The 18,500-nt window shown below is 43.4% G+C and overlaps 1 protein-coding gene across 1 annotated transcript in view; it reads left to right on the plus strand.

Annotated features, from left to right (window-relative positions):
• Positions 1–18,500, plus strand: part of TTC28 (tetratricopeptide repeat domain 28) — a 668,012-nt gene that overhangs the window by 305,785 nt on the left and 343,727 nt on the right. The window lies entirely within an intron of this gene.

Raw genomic sequence — 18,500 nt, forward strand, 5'->3', positions numbered from 1 at the left:
ATGGTCTCTTCTGATTTTCCTCTTGTCTGACTGATCCTTGGTTTGCTTTGCTCATTATCTTCCCCCGCCTTCCCTATTACTATTGGGCAATACCATCTTCCGGGGCGCCCAGGCTGGCAGTCTCAATGCCCATCTTTGTTCCTCACTCTCACTCACTCAGGATATCTGATCCTGTGCCAGATCTTGTCACTTCTCCCTTCACATCTTTCATATATGTCCCTTTCTCTCCACTCACACAACCACAGACTTCAGGCCCTTAGGTCATGTGCTCAATTTGCAGTGGCCATATAACCGCTCTCTCTGCCTTGAATCTCTTCCAACTCCAGTCTGTCCTCACGGGATTTTTCTAAAACATGCCCGAGCCATATCACCCCTGCTCAGGTGGGTCAGATCCACTCTCCTGTGTTTGGCATTGAAAGCTCTTCACAACCTGGCCCCTTCCTATCTTTCCAGTCAACGTGGCTCTATTTGCAGTTTCTCCAGTACTACCCTAGGTCTGTCATCTATCTCCCTTCGGCGTGCTGTTCTCTATGCCTGGAATGTTCCGTCCTCTCAGACTTCCTTCAAGACTCAGCTCCAACCACCCCCTGCTAGGAGGCCTTCCCCCAGCTGATGCCCTCTCCTCCCACAATGCCTTCTACCCCCTCTGTATAGACCTCCTGTTTTCCTAGTTGTTTGCATGTTGTCTCCCTCATTAGAATGAAGACTTCTTGTCTTTTTGTCTGTGTATGTGTAGCTCTTAGACCAGTGCTGGCTCATTGTAAGGCTTTCATATATGCAGGTTGATTGGACTCCTGCCTGTTCCTTTTCTCTAGGCTAAACATTTTTAAGTTCTCCCAAACAATCCTCGTATGGCAAGAACTCAAAGCCCACCGCCCACCTGTTTGCCCTTTAACAGGTATTCTCCAGTTTACCCAGGCTTTTCCCAAAACGTGGTGCCCAGAAGTGGACACAATTCTCTGCATGTTACTTCACCAGGACAGAGTCCAGAGGGGCCAGCCTCACCTCCTTATTCCTGGGATCTGAACTCTCTCAGTGTAGCCCAGGATGGCATTGGCACTTTTGGCTTGCCTCATTAGCATATCGGCTCATGATAAGCTTGTAGTCTACTAAAACCCCAGATCTTTTACAGAAAACTGTTTTTAGCTGCTCCTCTTTCAGCTTATGCTTGTTAAAGATTTTCTAAATCCAAGTGTAAAACTTTAATTTATTCCTGTTAAATTGTATTTATTAGATTTGGCCCAGTGTTCTAGCCTGTCAAGATCTTTTTCAATTCTTATTCTGTCATCCACTGGGTTGGCATACGACAGCTTTGTGTCATATGCAGATTTGATCAGCATGTCATTTAAGGGTGTTTTTTTTGACTTGTCATTGATTAAGGTGTCAAGTAGTGCCCGGCCAATTTGGCTCCCAGTGCTTGGGCCCTTCACTGGAGACATCCCTCACAGAGTTGTCAGTGACTCGCTGATGAGTACAGTCGTTCCAAATCTACCTAATTGGACCATTGTGTAGCCCTCATCTCTCTATTTTCCTCATAAAAACATCCTGTGAGATTTTTATCATATGCTTTGCTAAGGTCAAGATAATTTATATGTACCCCATTCCTTTGACCCACAAGTCTAGAAGTCTAATCAGAGAGGGAAATATGATCATCCAGGTTGACCTCCCTTGATGAAAGCACACTGGCTCCTTGTACTCACTCCTTTTTTTCTAGATGTTCACTAGTCATTCTTTTAAAAGGACCTTTGATAATTTTGCCAGGAATTGAAGTTAAGTTCATGGGATTTTAGTTTGCAAGGGCCATTCTCCTTTCTTTTTTGCCCTCATCCAGTCTTGTGGTACCTCTCCTGGTCTCCATGATCTTTCAGAGATCATTGATCATGACCCACCACTCACACCTGCTAGTCCCCAGCACCTGAAGGCACAGTTCATCTTGGCCTTCCTTTAGCTCTTGAATATCAGCCCCTGATTCTCCATTATTTTCTGTCCAGAGGTAATTTTTCTTGTTAGAGAAAGCAGAAGCAAAAAGAGAGTTGTGTGGCTCGCCTCCCTCCCTGCCGTCATTGGATCACTTGAGTCTGGAGGCACCATTTCACGTCCTGGTAACCTTCCTTTGGACTCACCACTTGTCATTGTCTTCGAAGCCATGCTTCTGTTGATGCCTTGTACACACTCTGATGACCATAAAGCCCCAAATCTTTTTCTCTTTTCCACATTAAAAGAAGAGATTTTTATTACAATGCTAAACAATTAAAACCACAACACTTTAGTAAGATTTTCAGAGTGTACTTCCTATACTAATATTATCAGCAGAAATAAATCAGAATACCATGGTCACAACATTCAGATCCCAAGAAAAGAGAGAATTAACTTACAGTACAAAGTTCATTCTCAACAAATTTCTTTCAGATTTCATACTTATTTTCAAGTATAAATTGTAACATGTTCATGGAGACCACGACCAATAAATATGGATTTGTAGAATCGTTCATGACTTTGACTTCTCTCCAGATTGGCCGATGAAGGTTCCATATGATTTTGCCCCGTGTGGTTTTGATCGTCATCTTTTCTCTCTCTCTCAGTGTTTGCTTACTCTCCTGTGGATCAAGTGACTCAGTAGGAGGCTTTGCTTCAAGAATATTCTGCCCATTTCCTTGACTTGTCATTGATTTCCTCTTTAAAGAGAAACCATTTGTGATCTTTTAAGTAGTCTATTTGGTGCTGCTGACATAATGTTCCTGGGCTTCTGACTTGCTCAGCATATGTTCGTTTGTGCTTCCTTTTTGATCTCCATTTCGTTCTTGAATGGCTTGCTTGCCTTGCTCAATTTTTTCTTCCTTTTCAATGGTTTCAGTCATGGTGTCATTGGCTCTTCCTGTTTCTGTTTCATTGTGGCATTCTGATTTGATCTCTCCTTCTTTTGTGTTGCTTTCCCCTCTTCATGAATTATTTCATTATTAGCTTCTATGTCTCCATCATCTCTTTCTGGTGTCTCTGTTTCATCGTCTGAATCTTCTTGTTCCTTTTGTTTTTGAAATGATGACATTCCTAAGATTAATCACCGGGATTCAGGCTCATTATCTGTGTCATTTTTAGAACATCAGTAGTATCTCCAAGACATCTGTGATCATTTTCATGCTTTGACTCTTCTGCTGGAAGAGCTGTTCCTTCCTTTTGAATTGGTTCATCTGCTCCCCCTGATTGTAGGATGCCATTTTATTTACTTGTATTTGCATCAGGAGGGTTGTTTATTGGAAACCCGAGAAGATCTGTGCTGCTGGATGTATGTACTGGTGGCTTGAAAAGAATTTCCAATGGGTGTAGTGAGCCCTGATGGCTGATCATCACCAAGAGAAGAAACAATAGCCAAGCTACTATCATTTACTATTTCTTTCACAATTTCTTCAGACATGCTGAGCCTTGAAGCAGGAAACACAAGCATGTGGCATCCACAAGAAGCAACCAGACAACTACAAGTCTCAAAAAAACTAACCACAACATGGTTACAAATTGATTAGCAGAATTTTCCTATCAACCATATGCAAATGTATATGCATGGCCTGTATCTGATATGAAGACTGTACGGTTTTCTCCACATGCAATATAGTAGCTTCTAATAACCTTTGGTTCTGAGGTTTCGAAAATACAAGTGCCCAGACCTGATTGGCCAAACTGTCCAAGGCCAAATGGACATACTTCTCTGTTAAAGTTACTGTCTGCCCTCTACCACAAGCCCCGTTGCTTCACCCTCCCAGGACTTCCAAGAACCAGCTGGGGAATTCTCTGACTTTTCTGTTATTCGGGTGACAGACCTAACTTCTCATTTTCTGACTCTCCACATGTGCGGTGTTCCCTCTCTGTAGTTAGAGCTGCCCAAGTGTTGGATCTGGCTGAGAGCTGCTATCTTGGGCTGGGATGGGAAAAAGCTGACCTAATGAAAAGTTGGCCTCTCTTCATTGTCACTGTGTCCCAACTGCCCTTCACTGTCACCTCCAGCTTCTGGGTAGAGCAAGGCCTCCTTCCTTCCACATGCAGCAAATGTTAACTTTTCTGCTTTTAAGGCTAAGTTGGCTTACGGAGCCGATCCCAGTCCTAACTGGCCCCAGTTGTTGCTGCTGAACGTGTGCAGTTTATTTACTGTTTCCTTTATAAGAAAAGTATGTTCATCTCCACATATGCAGGTGTATCATTCTTTAATCAGAACTTGCTAGGGATATTTTCAACAAATGTGCTTTTTTCCAAAAGCAGAAGCAGCCCCTGAATCAGGCCCTAGCACCTACCCCCACCCCCCAAATGTCAGGGGGCAGGGCACAGTCTAGGACTCTTCCCCATCCTCCTTGGTAGCGGCTTCCATGGCCCCCATGGTGCATCTGTGGGCATCGGCCCCCAAATCTTTTTCAACCAAGGTTTTGGCCAATGGAACACTTAGTTCATATCTCACCGAACTATTACCTCGGTTAGCTTTGCCACTGGCTGTGCTCTAAACCAGACCACTTAGAAGCCCCCCCCCCCCCCCCCCCCCCCCCCCCCCCCCCCGCCAATTAATCTATTCCGTTTGGAAGCTCTTGCCCTGGGCTGAGCCATCTTGTCTAAGGAGTAAGAGAGTTCAGATTCCCCTGTTTTATCTGCCAGCCTCACACCGGGCCATCTTTCATGTCCCATGCATTTGTCCACACCAGGCTTCTCACTACTTGGCCCTTCTTCGCCCTTCACCTCTGTCTTTGGACCCAGTAATCATACCAGTGCCAGCTTTGCTGCTAGAAAGGATGTGTCATTTGAATGCTCTTCCTGTGCCTTCCCAAATCCAAGCCCCCTTCCTGCCCATCGCTTCTGTGTATGGGTTGTCTTCCCCAATGTCAGCTCTTTGAGGGCAGGGCCCAGTTCACTTTTGTTTTCATGTCACCCGCACTTAACACAGTGCCAGGGCAAGGAGTGAGTATTTAATAAATTCCTTTCCATTCCTTCATTCATCCACCAAAATTGCCCAGAAACCTGGTCATATCTCTTAGTTTATCTTCCAGTTTTTCTGAATACAGGTTTAAAAAAGCCATTATTTTCTTTCTTTACCTTTCTTCATCAGCCTCTGTCCTTTTTAGGCTGCATTCTTCCAGGGCCCTGCCACCATTTTGTATTTGTCCTCTGTTCTCTGCCTTTGCCTCCATTGTCCGTATTTGTCTTTTTAAAAATCTGTTTCTGAGGTACTGTGCTGATTGGCTCATGTGGGCTTCTGTAGTCGGTGGAATCCAGGAAAAGCTCCCGTTGCATGTTCTCTGTCAGATTACGCATTTGCCGAGGCTGAGTCTGCCTAATCACCTTCCTAGGTACAGTTTTTCATCTTTACACAAAAGCCTTTGGCTAGATCAATCTAATAAAGAGTCTATAGGTCTTGATCTGGGCAGATCATGATGAGTATCACTGGAAAATCCAGGAAGACGGGAAGATATAAGACAGAGGCTCAGAAACTTCCCCATTCTTTTGACTTTTAAAAAAATTCTAACTCTAAATATGAAATGTCACAAGTAAAAGGAGCAAGGGAAATCTCCCTTTGACATGTGCATGGGGAAGAGGTCATGACCAAAGGGGAACGTTAATCACAGAAGATAAAACGAACCATTTTTATTACATAAAACATTTTGCATAAATCTATTGCAGCTAAGAGTAGAAAGGAAGCAGTTAAGTGGGAAAATTCTCTGATAGAGATCTCATATACAAGATATATAAGGAACTAACTTAAATTTATAAGAATAAAAATGTTTCCCCAAGGGACAGATAGTCAAAGAGTGTGAACGGATAGTTTTCAAATCAAGGAATCCAGGTTATCTAGAGCCATGTGAAAAACTGCTCTAAATCCCTAATAGAGAAATGCAAATTACAGTTACTTTGAGGACAACGACAGGTTTGACAAGACAGTAAGAAAATAGGAATACTGATGCATTGTTGGGGGACTGTGAAGCATTTCTAGCTATTCTGGAAAGCAGTTTGGGACTGTGGTTCCGTATAACTGAGCTGTACATACCCTTTGACCCAGGGACAGCACCCCTAGGCCTATATCCCAAAGACATCAAAGAAAAGGAAAATGGTCCATATGTACAAAAATATTTAGAGCAGCTCTTTTGGTGGTGACAGAGAATCAGAACGCAAGAGGGCACCTGTCCATTGGGGAATGGCTGAGCTAGTTACAGTATGTGAATGTAACGGAGTACAGAATGATACCATCAGAAATGAAGAAAGAGATGGTCTCAGAGAAACACAGGAAGACTTGTTTGAGCTGATGCAGAGTGAAGTGAGTAGAACCAGGAAAACAATCAATGCAATAAAAACAGCATTGGACAAACTAACCATTTAATAAGACAGAAGAATTCTGATCAATGAAGGAATCAACCAGGATTCCAGAGGACTGGGTTTGTAAAGCACTTAGCACCTGGCACATAGTACGTGCTTAATGAATGCTTATTCCTTTTTCTTTGCTTCCCAGATGAAAAACAATGCTACTTACCTCCTGACAGAGAGGTGATAGGCTCAAGATGCTGAATCAGACATATATTTTTGGAAATGGCCAATATGGGAATTTGTTTTGCTTGACTGTACTTATTTGTTGTAAGGGGTTTGTTTTTCTTTCCCCATCCCCCCTGCCATTGGAGAGGTGTAGGAGGGAGAGAAAATGATCTTTTAATTGGAAGAAATATTAGTTTAGGAATACTAGTATAGGGCAGCTAGGTAGAGCAGTGGATAAAGCACCGGCCCTGGATTCAGGAGTACCTGAGTTCAAATCCGACCTCAGACACTTGACACTTACTAGCTGTGTGACCCTGGGCAAGTCACTTAACCCTCATTGCCCCGAAAAAAAAAGAAAGGAATACTAGTATAGTCACTTTCAGAAAACTCAGGATTAAAAAATAAGATCTTATAAAAGGGATAGATTTTGGTGTGTACCTGGCTTTTCAGGAGCATGTCCATTGTGTAAAGTGAGGGTACCAATACCCACTCTAGAATCACTGAAGCTCCATGCTATACCCACTGCAAATATCAAGCCTTGATTTTGTCTTTCAACTTTTAGGATCTCCTTCCATTGGTTAGTAAGGACAGGTACGTTTTATTTGACCAAATCCTCTGAATCCTTAGAGCAAGCAAGCCCTTTATATGAGAGAGAGAGTGATGTGTTATACTTCAATGAGTATTAACCCAGGAGTCAGTAATCTCTGTTTTGGTCCTGGCTCTTTTGTAGGTAATTGTATGACCTTAGATAAGTCATTTTACATCTTAGAACCTCATTTTCCTCACCTGTAAAATGAGCTGGTTGGACTAGTAGGTTGGAATAACTAGCATCAGGTAAACAAGGGTTTTTCTCAAAGCCACCATTCCCAAGGTCCCATCAGCATGGATTCTCTCTCTTTAGGCCTCTCCTTCCTCTCAGCTTTTTACAAGGTCAAGGGTCAGATTCTTGGAGGGACAGGTTTCATTCTCTTCTTACATTACAGCTCCATTGTTGGACTGTCCTCGGCATAGCTACTCCCTTTTCCTCCAATGCTTACCAAGGCCAGCTTGGAGCCACACTTCCTCCTAGCCTCTTTTCACTCAGGCTAAGAATGGATGATTTGGATCTGCTGTCATACTTCTCCTAGTTCTTACCACTTTATGATTATCTCATTTCAGGTCCCTTGTCACTCTTGCATCTCATGCTGCTAGAATTCTAAATGCTAAAAGCAAAATCAGAGTAGCTCGATGGAGTCTGTTTACGTTTGTAAATCTTTATTACACTTCTAGACAAGGAGACTAGAACAAGCTGGAGGTGTTGACATTTGCTTTTGATGCTGATAAAAGCTGCTCAAAATCAAGTTTGAACCTTCACGCACCTGCTGGTTCATTTTTAAATATGACTCCTTCTCTGAAGTACCTTGACTGTGAGAAGGAAGGAGTCTTCCAGTGTCAGTACAGTAGCTCTTCTTTGGAGAGATCTGTTACTGGCCTCATTATAGTACCTGTCACAGCTGATCATTCAGAGGATAACCTTCTGAACACATTTTTACACTCAGCCCAGCTTCATTCTCCTACATCTCTCCTTGCCCCTTTCAAGTCTGTCTTGAGGTTCACAAAGTCAATTTGGTTTGTGACCTTAGGCAAGATCTGAGTAGGCTGTCCACATATTAAAGGCCAGTGTCCTATGCTTCTGTAGCCCTTGCTTCTACCCCAAGTGGGTGTGAGAGAAAAATAACTCTGTGTGTGTGTGTGTGTGTGTGTGTGTGTCAGACAGAGAGGGAGAGAGAGAGAGAGAGAGAGAGAGAGAGAGAGAGAGAGAGAGAGAGAGAGAGAGGAGCTCGTAGGGATTATACACACACCTCCAATGTCCTGCCTTTCAGATGGTAGTCCTTGGTTTGCAGGAGATAAGAGAGTTCACTTGGCTTTACTCTTCTGTCACTCTGTGACTGCCCATGGTTAAACACTACTGATAAGACCCTGAACAAATGAATTCATTATGGAAAATGAGCTCAGACTCTCCACACCTCATTGCCGCGTGGATGGACTCATTGGAGTGTCACGACAGCTTTTTACAAATAGATTTTTGAGCCAAAAAAAAAAGTGAAGATTTGGTTGTTTCTTTGTCCAGAGTATTATAGGAACAACATGAAACAATAGATATTTTATTTGCTCTTTACTTGAAAGATTTGAAAGCTTTTAATTAAGAAATGAAATGCAGAGAAGGTCTCGTGGTAGTTTTAATTCACTTTAACAAATTCACTTCAACAAAGCTGTGTTCTCAGAGGAAGCTAAAGAAGAACATAGTCGGGGCAGCTAGGTGGTGCTATAATGGATAAAACACCAGCTCTGGATTCAGGAGGACCTGAGTTCAAATCCGACCTCAGACACTTGACACTTTCTGTGTGATCCTGGGCAAGTCACTTAACCCTCATTCCCCTACCAAAAAAAAAAAAAACAAAACCATAGTCTTGGGTACCTTACCATCTAGCAGGATGGTACCAAGATAATGCTAATGCAAGGCAGAATGTGCAAGTAACATGTGAAAGGTACAGAATGTCACATTAGTTCAGAGGGAGTGATAGACTTATCGCTGCCAACTTGAACTCCAGATGGCCGTAGTGTCCTCAGGAGGGGGAGGAGTGCCGAGCGAGAAGTCAGAAGACCCTGGTTTCCTGTGGCTTCTCTGTCCTGTGTTCACAGCTGATCTTAGGAGTCACTGGCTTCCTCTTGGACAAGTTTCCTCACCTGTAAAATGAGGGAGTGGGACGAGCCGATTCTCCAGTTCTGGTGTTCCGTGATTGTGGCCCAATCATCTTTTTGGTTTTTATTCTTCTTGGCTCTCTGAGCACTGCCTCAGGCCAGCTCTAGGCTGACCCAGTCTTGGCTCCTTGCTGACCCTTTTTCCTCTTCCCCTTTTCTGGAAAAAAGAATTAATTCTGTGCCTTTTTTGGGCCCCATCAGCCAAACCCAAGGGTCTCCCGGTCTGCGATATTGGGAAGCCAATAGACTTCCTTATAAAACCCGTGGCGGTTAAATGGGGACTGAGTTTTTGTGTGAAAATGGCAAGATCTTGGCTTCCCACCTGGAGGAGCGAGATCTAGCCTTAGGTAGCTTCTCAGCAGAGCTGCCACTGGCCTCTCCCTCCCCCTGCTGCCTCAAGGGCAGGTAAAGCCTCTATAGGGGCACAGCCCAGTTGCCGTCCATTGAGAGACGGTCTGGTTCAAGCCTCTCCATGGATGCTGTTTTGCTCTTTGGTGAAGGCCCATGAGGCCCAGAATCCACGAACGCACCAAGACAGCGAATTGAAAGACTTCCAAATTTGACATGATTGAACTCTGCTCTGTGTTTTGACTGTAGCCAGGAACTCTTGACTTCCCTGCTCCCTTAGCCTTTGCCTCTCCCAAATAGATGAGATTCCAGGCTTTCCCCTGTGCCCACTTAATAGCCTGTAGTTTGAGGAAGTAACTTGGAACGCATGTCCTCAGCCCAGGCCTGGCTTCACATCCCCTGTCTTCCATATAATATCACTTAAGAGTTTTTAGAGTGTATTTTCATGGTTATGGTGTGGGGGTGTGGGGGGGGGGGGCGGGGAGAAAACCAAAATATTGAAGAGTTTTTATTTTGCCAGCATATATTTGCAAATTTTCTTGAACTGCATTTTAACTTCTAAAAAAGCCTTTATTTTTGCTCTCTTAATGTTTTTTTGCACATTCCTTCAACACCACCTACTGCTCTGTCTCTCACGTTTACTGATAATCTACCAGACGTAGCATTTAAAATCAGACAGCAAGCACACAAATTCAAACATGATTTCACAGTACTAGGAGGGTGTTCCAGGGGCTACAGAAAATGCAATTATAGGAAGGAAGCATTCTTTGTGGCTATTCCATGTACAGTACTCAAAGAACAAAAAGAGAGGAAGTAGTATGGGGTCGTGGAAAGAACATGGAACTGGGAGGTTGGGGTCCCAGCCCAGCACTTGCACTAACTTGTTTGTGTCACCTCCTGTTCAGCATTGCGTTGTTTTCATCTCTGAATGGAAGGAGTTGGATCATTCATCTCTAAGGTCATTCCCTGTTCCAGGGTCCTTCTGAGCTCTAGTTTATGTTGTAAGGCTTCTCCCAGCTCAGTTTGCACACTCTCTCAGGCCCTCCCCAGCCCCCAGTATTCTTTAACTGTGCTGTCGTATTCCGATATCCTATATTCTGAGGTGTTCTGTATCTTCTATTCTATTCTGCTCCGACCTTCTGTGTTCTCAAGGCCCTCAGAGTTCTGACCAATAGGAGTCTGTGAGCTTTAAGCATAAGTATACAGTATATGATTATGAAAGGGTTAAATCAGTTGGCTAAGGAACTCAGAAAAATATGAGTAAAAATATACCAAGGATGACTGGGCATATAGCATGTGTCTTATAATGCATACACCATATGAGCATTTAAGCCTCCAGTTTCTAGTGCAGATCTGTGCTTTGTCATCCCATCTCCTGACATGTCTTTGTCATAGCAAAAGTCTCCACTAAGTTACTGCACTATCCCCGCATTGTGGCATAGATCCGAAGGAGATTTCTCCTTCTGGTATTAATGGAGGGCTTGCCCTATTAAAGGGAAAAAACCTTGATCATGGTTCCAGTGATGTGCCGCCCAATGACTAGCCTATCTAAGTTGGAGAATCTAGGTCGGCCAGAGAGTAACACAGGTTTTGGCCGCAGAAGCCTTGTCAAGTCATAGAGGTGTTGCACTATGCATGGGCAGAGGGGGTCCGCACAGTGATGCAAATGACGGGAGGGGGGTCTTGAACACTGTCAGGAGACCAAGTTCTGTAGGTTCTGTGCCAAAAAATATTATCTGAATGACACTCTGTTGCTATCTCTTATGTACCTGTGGGAAGAGGCTTTTCTTCCGTACTAATACAGCTTTTCCTAACCCTAATGAAAGGGTCTCATGAGAACTCGCCCAAGGCTTTGGCCTCACTTTGTCGTTTATTAGTGATGTTGGTCGATTTCTGGCCCTAGATCCTTCCATGCAAGTGAGTGGGGATGAGAAGCTTGGTCCTGTACAGTTCAGACCTCCCTGGGTGAATGTAGACACACATGTTAATTAGCTTCATTCTTGGGCTAAAAGAACGAACTTCACGAGATGGAACAAGATTTGTGTTCTTTCCTGAGCCTTCACAGAAGCAGCCTCTGAACAGGAGACCTCAGCCCATTAGCTCTAATGAAAAGAGCCACCCAAGGGAATAAGATGGATGCCTTGTGTTTGCATGGGGTAATCATATGTATGTTTTCGGTTGCAAATAATTTACTGGAACTTGCTTCTCTCTGCCCACGTTCCTGCATCTTTTTCCTGCTGGCAGAGCTGTGGGGACTTCAGCCATGTTTCATGACTGCAAAGCATTTCACAGTACAAGTTCTCAAGTTTGAACATCAACCAGATAAATCCATTCACTGCAGAGGTGTTTGTGTGAACTAGAAATATTAAAGGAAATTAATGTTTCTAATTCTCAGAGTTAAACTCGAGGTCTTCGTGAGAAAGTGCACTTGAGCATAACTGTGTTGATGAGATTTTTTTTTAAAGGTGGAAGTTTTTGTTATTCCTGGCTCAGCAATTCCGCCCCTGCTACCATGTATTGTACTGTATCATTTCAGAGGAAATGGTTTTCCTTTCTTCCTTAACTACAGTATTATCTGAGATTTAGAAAATATATTTGCTGGCTCTGCTAGTCATTACTGTATGCTCTTGGACAAGTCACTTGCCTTGGTCATGGTTTCCTCTTCACTTTTGTTTTGTCAGCCATCAATTGAAAATAATCGGATTGTTGCGAAGGTCAAATGAGATAAAGTATATAAAGCTCTTTGCCAACCATAAAGTGTTCCATAAATGCCCACGATTATTATCTCTAACATTCTATAAATCTGTATTTCATGATCTGAGTTTCCTGTCAATAATGCATGATTATAGGGCAGCTAGGTGGCACAGTGGATAGAGCACCGGCCCTGGATTCAGGAGGACCTGAGTTCAAATCCGGCCTCAGACACTTAACACTTACTAGCTGTGTGACCCTGGGCAAGTCACTTAACCCCAATTGCCTCACTAAAAAAAATAATAATAATAAATAATAATGCATGATTATTGAATTGAGTTAAGCTCTAATAGTCTAGGAACCTAAGAATATATGATTGTTTTAAGGAGAGACTTCTTAACTGATTGCCCACCTCAGCAGCACCTCTGTGAGGTTGCTCCCATGAAGGGAAGATCCCAGCACCAGTACAGGGTTTGCCCCTGAATAGGCAGGGTTGTCATCTGAGAAGCCAGTGCCCACCACGAACGAGGGATGAACCTTCTCTGATTACCAGCTGGACCCCATGGGCCCGCACATCCAGGTTCTGGCTCTTGGAGGGCGGTCAGCCCTTGTGCTTTAGGGAAAGGGATCTTTTTCAAAAGCTTCACATTCAGTGTTAGAACCATACCCAGAAGCACTTCCTCTCTGGTTCAGATGCCCTGTGCCTTCTGGGAAGAAAATCCAGAATGCTCACGTGGTGGCAGGCAGCTCTTTTCTTCAAGTCAGGGGCTGGGCCACATTTTTTAGATGCCAGCAGTGATAAGGGACTATAAATTTCAAGTCCTTATTAAAAATAAACCTAGTTTTCCATGTTCCTTTTTTTTGTGTGTGGGGCAATGGGGGTTAAGTGACTTGCCCCAGGGTCACACAGCTGTCAAGTGTCAAGTGTCTGAGGCCGGATTTGAACTCAGGTCCTCCTGAATCCAGGGCCAGTGCTTTATCCACTGTGCCACCTAGCTGCCCCTCCATGTTCCTTTTTTAAATGTGGTCTTAACATCAGATAAGCCCAGTTAAGAATTAGGAATGAGATGAGTTTATTAATTCAAGGGGATTCACTGCCCTTGTGCCCGCTCCCCCCTTTTGAGAAGCAGTACAGTCTGGTGGAGAGAATACTAGGCCTGGTTACTGGAAACCTTGGTTCGCCACTTTTTGGTTACCTCACCTTGGGCAACTCACTTTGTATCTCTGGGCCTTTGTTTTCTTTATAAAATAGTATTGTGATGGGCTGGGGGAGGGCATTAAGTTAGAGGATCCCTAAGGTCCTTCCAAGTTGCAAGGGGCAGCTGGGTGATGCAGTGGATAAGAGTACCAGCCCTGAAGTTGGGACCACCTCAGTTCAAATCTCACCTCAGACACTAGCTGTGTGACCCTGGGCAAGTCACTTAATCACAATTGCCTTAAACATTCGGGGCCATCTCCGGTCATACTGATCTATATCTTGCCCCTGGACCCAGATGGCTCTGGAGGAGAGAGTGAGGCTGGTGGCCTCCCTCACTTCACTGCAAGTCATGACATCATCTTCCAGTTTCATGGATCTCTTCGAGAACAAAAGGCAAACAGCAACAATAATCACCAAGTTACAAAGTTGTGTGATGTCATATAGAGGCTGACCAGATGGCTTTAGCCCATGTTTGTAAAGGAGACAGTGACTTGATCCTTGACAAATTATAAACAAGGAGGAGCTGTCAACATTGACATGAAGTTTTGTTGGCAAGTTGAGGACCTGGCTAAGAATGTGATTCTACTGCTGCTAAGAGCTACCGTCTCACTTTGGGCCAGAACTTTGCTTTGTGAGATAAGAAGGGGCAGAACCTGCATTTTACAGATAAGAAAAGAGAGGTTCAGAGAGGTTTAGCCACTTGCCCAAAGTGACAGTTAATTAACGGCAAAGATGCTACTTAGATGAAGATCTATTTCTCAAATATTCAATTTTAATGTATTTTCAGTTCTAAATTCTCTCCCTCTTACCTCTCCCCTCCCACCCATTGAGAAAGTAAGAAAAAAACCTCATTACAAATATGGAGACTCATGCAAAGCTGCGAGTCCCAGGCATACTGGTTGGTTCCATTGTGTTGATCAGAATTCTAACGTCTTTCAGCGTTTTGTCTTTATATTATTGTCCTTACCCAGTAAATAAACAAAGATCTTTTGACCCTACCCCCCCCTTCCCTGTTGAAGTCTTCTTTCCACTATACCTCTTACTTCTCTAATGGTTTTGTTCTCATAATACTTAAAAAATTAAATGTACAATTCGTAAAATCTCCTCGGGGGCTAATATAAGGAACTTTTTAATCACAAGTGGTCTACCCTGAGTTAAGAAAAACTGTCTTTTATCCTTCTATTTTAGTCTTTCTTTGTGTCCGTCCTTGCTGTCTACAGGATCACTATCAATCTGTGACATCTGGAAAGTTGGAAGTAAATTGGATCTTCTGGCTCATCAGCTGCCCTGATTAGTAGAGTCAGTATCCTCCAGGGATTGCTGGTTTTCCAAAATTTATACTTCCAGGATCACCTTTTGCTAAATGGTCTTTGTGAATGCTGTGTGCCAGCAGCCCCCTGGTCACAAGCCTCTTTGAACTTAGATTGGTCTCTCGTGGCAGAGGTAATTTGTTCCCTGGCCTATATTCAAAGCTGTTTGAGGTGGGTGAGTCCTGGCCGACTTAGCAATATGTTTCCACCAAAGCTGATAGACCAGTGTCATAGCCCTTGAGAACCTGGAGTCTCCTCCACACCATGAAGAGGTGTTCAGATGAGACTCGAATGAAGGTTTCATCTGTGCTTCAGGGGACCCATGAGCCAGCTCCCTGATAAGGGTCCTGCCTCCCCGGGACTGATCCCACCAATACCCTATCTTCCAGGGCTCTAGCTACCTAGCTGCATTTCCCTCAGTGTTAAGCACATAATGAAAGCTCAGTGAGTATTTATGAGAATGATGATGCTAAAAGGTCATCCTTGGGAGCATCAGTTATTTTGGAACAATAAAATACTAGCTTTGGAAGGAACTTTAGAGGTCTAGTCCAGGAATCATTTAAAAATTCATGACTTTATTTCAGCACAGTGGTTTTCCTTGGTAAGTCTATATATTTTATTACATTCATTTAAAATAATAATGTGGAAGGGGTCCAGAGGCCTCACCAGACTGCCAAAGCAGTCCATGACAGAAATGCCTAAGAACCTCTGATCCAGTCCAATCACCTTGTTCCATAGATGAGGAACCAGATCCACAGAGAAGTGACTTTCTCCACATCACACAGTGAATTAATCTCAGAGAGAGACCAGAAACCCAGGTGTCCAAATAGCTTGCATGGTGCTCTGTGGACATTCCACTTTCCTGCCTTGCAGTATGAGTATGCTGGTTAGTAGAGAGAGGTCTTGGCAATGCCACAGGAGAAATTTTATCTCTAGCCTGTTTACATCGAATGGGGGAAAAGTGGTGATCCCACACAAGATTTAGTCGGAATGTAGGATGGATTTCTTCAAAATGGTGGTAACGCCTAAGTGGAATCTTTCATCAGCCGAAGGGGAAAGCAAAGGTATCTTGTGATGGATAGGGAATATTATAGACTGAGGACAAGGCATTCTCTCCTAACTGAAAGGGCTTTGGGGGATCATTGTTAGCCAGGCAGCTGATTCCTCTCTCTTCTCATTGTTGGTTGCTGATTAACTGGTTTTATGTATGCAGAGTTGACAAGTTGCCTCATTTAGAAACAAACACCAGTGCGCCAAGGAACTCATCAGAAGTTCAAACTGACATTTAGAAATTGTAAACCCCTACACTTCGTGACAAGCCACACTGTCTGCGTAAATTATGGCCTCTGTACCTAGAGATAGGATAAAGGAGTTGGTAATATAGCCTGTGACCAGTGGATCAAAGCAGCGTCTGCTCTATTGAGCTGAGAGATTGGGCTATTGGGCGCTGACATGCAGCTGCATTGCTCTTTCCTTCCATATTTTCTGGGTGATGAGCTGGTGAGAGAGGTCATCATTGCAAACAGTTGTAACAAATGCATATTAGTTCAACCAAAAAAAAATGTTCTCTTCTGACTTCCATGGTGAGAATTAGGCTAACTGATTTAAGAAACTGAAATAAATGGAAGACAATTCGCTTCTTAAAATAAGGTATAAAGCCAGCCAGTGCCCGTTTTACACGGGGCAATTTAGCAACAATTGCACCATCTGGACCTATACCACTGAAAGTTTAATTTATAGTTTCACAGTCTATGGACTTGCAGAATGGGGGTGAAGAAGAGTCAGGCTGCAGAACAGCATCCTCTTTGATTTGGGCCATCATTGCCCCCAAAGTCACCCCCCTTCCTGTTTTTAGTAGCCACCTGGAGTATGGATGAAAAATTTTCACCTATTAAATTGTCACATTATATTGGGTGAGGATATTGTCCCCTGGCCCCGTGTGCCTGAGTTTCAATTGTCATATGGTATTATGAAATGCTGTCTCTTAGTGGCCGTAGGAAACTACTTCTGAACTGACTCTGTGTTTGGGAACTAGACGGAGGATCCAGCTGAAACTGGGGAATGTCAGAAAAATCTCACTTCTTTGTGAGACAGCATGGGGTGGTAGGAAGACTATTGGATGTGGAATCAGATGACCTTAGTTTGAGTTCGGCTCTGCCACTTACCATTGGTTAGCTTCTTAATGTCCCTGAGCCTCAGTTTCCTTAGCTGTAAAAAGGAAGAAAGTGCCCGTAGCACCTACTTAACAGAGCTATTGTAAGAATCAAATGAAAGGGAATGTATGTAAAGTACTTTTTAAAAGCTTCAAACATTATTTAAATGTCAAGAGATATAACTGTTTCCATAAGGTGCTTTAGAAATGTGAACTATTTATTATTATTATCTGATTCTTCTCATCTTATTCAATGAAGTTCCAATAGAAATGGCTCTCTTTTATTACTATTATCTCATTCTCATATTATTATTACTATTATTATTCTCTTAGACTGCCTTTATGAAGCTATTAAATTAACATGCTGCCAATTACTTTTTAAAGAATCCGTTAAACTGGTGACTGAATTGACTAGTTATTTCCGCCCAAGTGATAGAACAATTTAGAATCATGGCATTTTAGAGTTGGAAGGCGTCTTGGAAATCAGCTTTCCCGCCCCCCCTCATCTTATAGAAGTGGAGGACACCATCTAGAGAAGAGAAGTGACTTGCCCTTGGTCACACACCTTATTAACAGTGGAGCCAGGACTAGAAGCCAGGTCACTCACTCTACCCCCATGGAGCCCTCTTGCCCCTGGCCTAGTTCATGTAGATACAGTTACAGGCACCTTTTTGCTTCTCAGCAGCTCCCCCCAGATACTGAGCAGGGGCCTTGGTGTTGAGGGTGAGGCTTGGAAGGAAGGACTGATCTGATGGGAGGATGCTAAAGGAGGATCTCATTGCCAGTGGGTGAAATCTATTGACCTCTGAGGTCCCTTTCCATCCCCAGGAAACTGTGGTTTGATTATTTGACAGAAAGACGGTCACTGGAGGCTACCCTAACTGTTCATCATCACTTACCTGTGATCACTTCTTAAATGCTTAATGAAAATTCCTCATCTTATTTTTATGAACTGCTTTGCTAGGAATGATCCCAAGCTTTAAAATGCAAACACTTGGGTGATATTGGCAGACTGTGGCTCCAATGCCAACAGCAATTGTGTGTCCCACTTATCTAGTACTTCAGGTGCAGGCTAGAACATTGTGTAAGGGAATGGCCTTTAGAACCACAGAACAAAGAACAATGGTAGAAGTCACAGTCACACATCTTTGTTTCTGTGGTGATAGAACCCCGGAAGATACCTTAGAACATAGAACGTTAGAATTGTAAGGGACCTGAGAGGTCACTGAGCTCAGCCCCCTGAGTTTATAATTGGAGATATTTGTATGCACTTCCTATTTCTGATGCTCTTGCTTTGGGGAGGAAGGAACCATATCATAGGTATTTTTACTTCTTCCCCTCAAAACAGCACGGAAGTGTAGGGAAGACTCGGAGCCAGGAAGACTTGAGTTCAGATCCCCGTCTGGCCACATAGACAAGTCACTTAGCCTCTGTTAGCCTCAGTTTGCCCATCTGCAAAATGAGAATAATAGTGGAATCTTCCTCCCAGGATTGTTATGAGAATTAAATGAGATGATATATACAAAACCTTCTGCAGCCCTGAAAGTCTAGATAAGTACCATCT

The sequence above is a fragment of the Dromiciops gliroides genome, chromosome 1 (assembly GCF_019393635.1).
Source record: "Dromiciops gliroides isolate mDroGli1 chromosome 1, mDroGli1.pri, whole genome shotgun sequence".
Lineage (NCBI taxonomy): Eukaryota > Metazoa > Chordata > Mammalia > Microbiotheria > Microbiotheriidae > Dromiciops > Dromiciops gliroides.